The sequence below is a fragment of the Rattus rattus genome, chromosome 2, assembly GCF_011064425.1.
Source record: "Rattus rattus isolate New Zealand chromosome 2, Rrattus_CSIRO_v1, whole genome shotgun sequence".
In the NCBI taxonomy this organism is placed as follows: Eukaryota; Metazoa; Chordata; class Mammalia; order Rodentia; family Muridae; genus Rattus; species Rattus rattus.
Genome location: NC_046155.1, coordinates 225,620,530 through 225,628,324, shown reverse-complemented (window position 1 = coordinate 225,628,324; position 7,795 = coordinate 225,620,530). Strand labels below are relative to the sequence as shown.

At 41.3% G+C, this 7,795-nt stretch overlaps 1 non-coding gene across 1 annotated transcript; it reads left to right on the top strand.

Annotated features, from left to right (window-relative positions):
* The first annotated feature begins 1,078 nt into the window (after positions 1-1,078).
* LOC116895025 lies at positions 1,079-1,210 on the top strand. Its single transcript, XR_004387211.1, has one exon. It is a non-coding gene; the product is annotated as a small nucleolar RNA SNORA17 (small nucleolar RNA).
* Positions 1,211-7,795: the final 6,585 nt, after the last annotated feature.

Below are 7,795 nucleotides of genomic sequence, written 5' to 3'. Positions count from 1 at the left end.
GGATTCCAGGATCCGGAGCACTGACAGATACATCTTTGTAGTCTGTAAATCCCTTTCTGGAGGACTTTGAATTCACTAGGACTACTCCTCTATCCTCCAACAGCCCTGCTTGAATGTCAATTATATAAACCAAAGAAAAGCAAAATGTCATCGGCTTGCATTTGAAATCTTCAGCAATTATATAAGAAGGGCAGTGAGAACATTGTATATTTTCTTTGACTATGAACTTTGATTAGGAGATTTTATAAAATGAATCTTTGTATTATAGCTTAATTTTGATAATTGTTCCAAAGAATTGTTCCATGGATCTGCTATCTATGCTAAAGAACTCTTTGAAAGCACATTTGAAACCCTGCAAAGACTTGCATGCTCAGTTTGCATTCTGATACTTACAATAAGTACAGCAGACAGGACATTTCAGACAACACATTGGAAACTGTGACAAACAGTTCTCTGAACTATGTACTCTCAGTTCCCTGACTTTTTTCTTTTAAATTTAGGTTACTTCTCAGCAATGATGCATAAGAAATAAAGTCCAAAGCCTTAGAGGCTTTCCTTTGTGGCTATGCTCCCATTTAAGTTGGTGTCTTACAACTGTGACTAATCTGGGTCAAACTTGTCACTTCCTAATTGAATCCCAGAGGGTGACTATAGTTTCTCCAGCTTCTTATTTCCTCAGAAAAATGATGGGTTTCACTCTAGATGTAGTTGGTGCCAACTGGGAGCATATTGTATTATTGAATCACAGTGTGGAGGTTGGCCAGGAGGGAGGGCTACCATTCACTTTGTTTCTTATGTCGCACCGATAAGAAATTAATGTAATGGTGAAAAGATAAGGAGGAAGAATGCAAAGGAGCAGAAAAATTGGGAAGAGAGTAGAATGAGCGGGAAGTCTTAGCTAATTAACTGAGGAAATGAGGAATATCAAGTACATAGCAACTCAAATATTTTCTGCCTTCTGTTGGTTCAGTTCAAATAATTTTATGGGTTATACAAGCTGCTCATTGAAGGGCTCATTTCTCCAAATCTTCAGAGATATTAGCCAAGTCGTTTATCAAGACTCTTTGTCTTACTGCACCCCTCCCCCCCAGGCATTGCAGATGTGGCTGCTGTGTCACATGTGCATCAGTAGGTGGCAGAGAGGAGAGAGGCTATGTGTTCACTCATTGTTCGGACCTATAAACATCTGAACAATTAGTAGCCTAACATTCCCTAAAAAATGAGAGCCTGAGATAACCACTATTCTGGCACCAGGCAGGCATAGACCAGCTCTCAGGATAGGAAGTGTGCTGGAGACTAGAAGAACCCTATTTGGGACAGTGGGCCCTGGATAGGAATGAGCCCCTGACAGATAATCCTCACAAAGGTTACTGGGACTAGACAAGGAGCCAGCCCAAGACAACTACCAGACATAGAGCTCAGACAGGAAGTTACCCAGGGATGACCGTTAGTCCAATGATGTACAGGCCTGGGTATGGGAGTTCAGGGCAGACCATGTTCAAGATGACCCCTGCCCAGTGCCATAATGAATGAGTGGGACATAGCACTCCTGAGACTACTACTGAGACGACCTCCAAAACTCAGAGAACCCCAGGGACCCCTTGAAGGAGCAAGTAAGTGTTGGAGGAATGGAAGAGAAACAGAAGGATGTGGGCACAATGAAGAGTGGTAGACAGGAGACCCAAGGGTAGTGAGAAGCAGCCAGATGTGAGTAGCTGGTGATGTCACTTGGGACCATGGTGGGGTCCTGGCCTGTGATGCTGCCAGGAGGCCACATCTGGATTCATGGCCCTGTAGCAGCAGGGGTCTGTTATCAACAAAGTCCAGGCAGGCAGGCATCCTTAATCTGGGCTGCCACCTGGGGACATGGTGATTTCTGAAGGCTATGCAGAACTGGTTCCTCTCCTTACCTGCATATCCTGGGAGAGCTGGCCTTGGGGGCGTGACAGCAGGAGAGCTGACCCTGCCTCTAGGCAGTTGCAATATTCTGCATAGTGGGCACATTGCTTGTGGTAGTTGCAGGTGAACCTCCCCTGGATATGAGTGTTTCTACCACTTGTCTCCTATGTGGTCAATGGAGGCATATTCTCCTCCCTTCTGGCCCTTCACCACCCAAGGCATGTGCAAGAGCTGGCCCTGGGGTCATGAGAGCAGGATTGCTGTTCCTAACCCTCACCAGCTTCAAAACTTGGGAAAGCAGGCCCTGCACCTCTGCTCCTCACCTGGGCAACACATTAGAGCTGACCCTGGTGGTGGGAGCATGGGTGAGCAGGCTTCTAAGGCCATGAGCATGGAAGAGCTGGCCTCACCACCTGTCTGACATTTGTTGACAGGGTCAAGGAGGATATGCCACCCTACTCTCACCCTTTGCCAAGGAGGCTGGAGAGCTGGCCCTGAAATCAGTGGGCTAACTGGCCATGTCCCTCAACAGCTATAATAACTGGGGGAATGGGCCCTACACCTCACCTAGGCAGCAGGGTAGAGCTGGCCCAGGTTGCAGGAGTGGGGGAGACTGTTGGAAAGCTGGCCCAAGGGCATGAGAGTGGAAAAGCCAGCAGGCTGAGCAGCTCAGATACCTCTCAGACCCATATCCAGGGATTTGAATTGACTCACCCTAACATCTACCCCATCAATGAACAGCTGGATTGCATGAAGGGGCTGCCTGGCCCTATAGATCCCAAAGTACAGGGCACAACAGGATGTCCTAGAACAGCCCCAGTGAGGTTTCAGTATTGATAGAATAGTACAAGCCAGACCAACACATCATGGCAATGAACATTTGCAAGCAAAGGCATGTGGACACAAGGGTATACTGGGGGCCACACTTGACACACTACACCTGTTATCATGAGGTTTTTTTTCTTTGTGGCTGGGTTGCAAGGGTGGAGGGCAGTTACAAGGGAAGGGAGAGATGCGTGGAATTAGAGTGCACTATGTAAAAATCACATAGATCCAATAAAAAGTTAAAAAAATGTATAGAAAACAAACAAAAAGAGTCTTTGACTATATTAAATTCAGGAAGTTCACCCACCAGACAGTTATTGATCCCTCAAGAAAATCCCAGTATCCTTTGAGGCATTCACTGCCAGGGTCTTGAACCCTGCTTGTTAGTTTCTGATTTGCTGTTTCTGTTCGTATTTCACAGACTGGAGAGCGGCACAGCTTTAAACAAGATCAAAACCGGATGGCCAATTTGGCTTCCTCAGTCTAATCCATCCTCATCAGAGTTTGCAGAGTGGGAGGGGAACATGGTCAGAGATCTCAAGGCTGCTTACTGCCAGCACAAAATTTGTGTGACTCAGCAAACTTACAGCAGAGCCACTGATGTTTCCTGTGTTTCTGCTTTCACCTGTGTGAGGCCATTTATTTGAAATTCCCAACTCTTTACTATTACTGTTCTTCAGAATATATTTTACTATAGTGCTACTACACTTTAATGACCAGATTAATTTGTAACTATATATTGTTTCATTTCATGGGTATGTGATAGTGTTCTTTATATTTTCTTTTTAATATAGTATTTTTGTTGATTTTTTGTAAATTTCACATGATGCACCTCACATTTCCCAGTTCTTCCAGGTCCAAACTTTCACCCTTGTGACCTCCCCAGAAACAAAAGAAGAAAAATATACCAAGTCCAATTTATGTAGACCATATTCTCACTGGAGTGAGGAGACTGAGCTAGTCTGACTATAGTCTGCAAATTGACAGTTCAGGAAACTAGGCCTAAGTTTCTGTTTCACAGAAATGAGAACAAGGATCCAGGAAAGGCCCCATTAGTCAGCCAATCACAGTTAGAGGGCAGCACCTTGTCATTTGGGCTAAGGTAGAAGACAGGTAGTCTGAATCAGTAACCACCCTGGAAAGTTCCCAAGACCCTCCAGATCTTTGACCAATCACTGAAGCACTCATACCCCTACCTGAAATTCCCCTAGTCCTGCATAAAAACTGGGCCTGCTTGCCCTCTTACTGTCTCATTTTAACTGAATGGTACCCTTGCTTGCAAGAAATTCTGTTGAATAAACAGTCTTTGCTTTTGCATACTATTTAAGTCTGGGATCTTCCTTCAGAGATTATTGGACACTAACAAGAGCATGGTCAAACTCCCAGTGGGCAGGGCCTTCAATAAAACTGAGACCTTCTCTACCCCACCCCATCCAGAAACCAGAAGCCATCAGGAGTGAAGAGCAAGACTTAACCATCACTTTCCCAATTTTTAAAGGATTGTACTCAATGGCTTCCAATCTAGACTGTTTCTTTTTTCAAAGGCTAGGGGTGGAGGAGAGAGGATGTCCAAGAAACCTCCTTCTATGTCTCTTATTCTCATCTGTCTTTTTTGAGACAAGGTCTTATGTAGCCCATGTTGGTCTCAAACTTGATAAGCAGCCAAATATGGCTTGAGTACTGGGCATACAGGAGTATGTCACCATAACTGGTGTCGTGCAATGCTAAGGACTGAACAAAGAGCATCATGCACACTTTATCCCCACTTTAATGGTATGCAGTGGTTGCACTGACTTTTCTTGTACTTTTATATTGCTAGATATTAAGTTTTATTTTTGTTATCTCGATTCGTGATGGCTTTTGTTATATTTCAATACTGTCTTCAGTGGTGTGCTGGAAGTAATTTTTTACATTATAGAATAAAGTTATTGAATCATTCAGATTAAATTTCATCTGAAGGTAACCTAATAGTTTATGTGGAAAAATTAATAATGGTATTGATAAAAATGATAACTTTACACTATAAAGAATTCATTTAAAATAATCTTATACCACATTCTATTATCACGCAAATCAAAGTGTGTCTTCTGTACCAAATGTCACCCTCTGTCATCTGTCTCATTTTCTATCATTCTTTGGTAATAGATCACTTGCTGTAGATAATCGTACACTCTGGGAGGGGTCATATCATAGGGGAGATCAAAGCCAGCTTTTGTGAGATACTACCCAATGGCTTTCTGATCAAGTAACTTCTTTCTAGTCAATTTTAATTTACTATACATGTGCATATTTGTCTTCAGAGATTGACAATAATTTAGAATGTTTAAATATAAAGGTCACGATTACATTTCAATCATTGTTTTCATTAATTCATATATTCTAATAAAACATTAATAAACAATACTCATAATATATTACAAATTATATTAATTAAAATTATATTGATTAATCTTTGATCTATGTACATGGTTGTACAATGACATGGTTGGATGTTGTTTTATATCAATCCATTTATTAATTTTAGAGAAGTAGAATTATATAATTAAGACCTAATCGTGTTGCCGGATATTTTTATCACACTGTGAACTCTGAGACTGTGTTATTTACTGAAAAAAAACCCTGTGTCTAGTCATGGTGTGGTTCAGTCTTTAACTCACATCTTTAATCCCTCTAGTGATAATACAGGGACACTTAGTACACATATTTAATCCCAAGCGATGAAGGTAAAGTTAGTTTGTAGAAGGAAGCACTTATATTTCAAAGTGAGGTCCAATTGAATGGTAGGCAAAGAGGTGAATCAGAGAAAGATTTGACAGAATAGGGTATGCCCAAGTCTCACAAGAGGAGAGAGTAAAGAGAGGCATCATAAGAGATAGCAGTGTAGGAGAGAGGGAAGAGGCAGTTTTACTGAGGCAGTTACAGAAAGACAGGTTGTAAAGAGAGACAAGACTACGTGAGGACAGAATGAACCAAAGAATGAAAAGGACTTAGATCTCAGCCTTTAAAAACAATGACTTCATGAAATTCACAGGCAAGTGGATAGAACTAGGAAATATCATCCTGAGTGAGGTAACACAGTCACAAAAGAACACACATGGTATTCACTCATTGATAAGTGATGGTAGAAAAAAAAATCTAGGAATACCATGATACAACTTACACATCATATGAAACTCATGAAGAGGTTAAGACCAAAGTGTGGATACTTCAGTCCTACCTAGAAGGGGGAACAAAGTGATCACAGGAGGTAGAGTGTGGGAGGGACTTGGGAAAAAAAGAGGAGAGAGGGAGGAAAAGGGGGGCAGGATCAGGTGTGGGAAGAGATAGGGGAGATGCACAGAGGGTCAGAAAATTGAACAGAGGTGTGTAGCAATGGGGGATGGGAACCTTTGGGAAGCCAAACAAAAGCCCCAGATGCCAGGAAAGCAAGAGGCTCCCAGGACCCAACGGTGAGGACATTAGCTGAAACACCCAATAAAGGGGAGAGACATCCTGTACAGACCATATCCAGAGGTTAGGCACAGCCCCTGTTCCAGGGATGGGGCCACCCACCCTTCTCACAATTTTAACCCAGAATTGCTTCTAAATAATATACAGGGACAAAGAGTGGAGCAGAGACCAAAGGAAAGGTCAGGTGATATCCCACAGAGACCCAAACATTGCAGTCTATTGCCAATGTACTTTGTTATCTTCCAGAACTTCATGGTAAGATACTACTGCTGAAGATACTTGATATGTGTCATGAAACATGGAGAATTCAAGCTGGTATTTACTGGAAAGCTTCATATCTTTTATAATGCTTGAAGGTGCTATGCACAATACCACGGAAAAAGGGAATCACCAATCTCACCAAGTTGTGAATCTTGGGAGCTATGTCAATGAGTAGTCTGGCAAGACATTCCTTCTGGTGAAATAGTCTCATAGAGGTAACCAAGTATTTTTGATTAGATCTAATGTTTGCATCACAAGTTGGAACCCATACCTGAAACTATTATGAGGTCCAGAAAGTATGGTTAAATGGGTCATAGGCCCTAGGAGAGAGCTCACTACTATTATTCTGCTTAATGGACAAAGTTCTAAACTGAGCTCTGATGACTTGTCATTATACCCCAAAACTAGTCCATTTGTGAACCCTTCTTGTTTGCGGTAGATGGTAATTAACAGGTAATTAACAGGTAATCCACTGGTCAAGCTGCAGAGAATAAGAGACGATGGAAGATTCAGCCCTAAGCCAGACATCTATATCATACCCCTTCCTTCCAAGGCTCAGAAATCTTTGCATACAAAGTGAAAGAAAAATTTTAAGAGCTATAGGCACTACCCTTGAGTAGGTAACTGCTTTTTGTATACTGTACATATGAATTCATAGCAATTGAGATGGCACACAGAAAAACTGTGTAGGCTCAGGGCAGACAAAATTCAGGCACGGAGTGTGGAGGTAGGCTTAAAGTCCACACCTCACTAAAGAGGTGTTAGCAGTTTGCTGATGGGAGGAGAGTCAGTTCTATTTAAGAGTACAGCTCTTGGAAGTGACGTTTACTCATCCAAGAGCATATGGCTATCACAAACTGCACTGGGTGGATTTGTAAAAAGGACACAAAATTGGGTGGGTAGAGAAGACTGGAATGGATCTGTAAGCTTTTGAGGAAAGGAAGAGTTTAATAAAAATTCATTGAATGAAATTCTCGAAGAATAATCAAATCAAGAAAAAATACTTTAAAAGTAAATATAAGATTTGATTATTTTCCATTTATAGGAAAACGGAACAACTTGTATAAAAGAAATAAGAACTTTGGTTTCATAATAGCATTAAATTAAATTTCTGTTAAAGTCTCAATTTTGATAATTATAGTTATAATAAGTAAGGAGTAAGGGACAATTATGACTTCACGACTGCAACTTATCCTTAGATAGGTAAAAACTGTGATTTGTATAAGTAGATACAAATATATTCACATATATGTGTATGAGTCCTACATACATGGAAAGAAAGGGAAAGAGAGAACAAACTTGGAGTGTTAATACTTGGGAAAATTATTTTTTGTAATATTCTTTCAATGCTTACATGAAT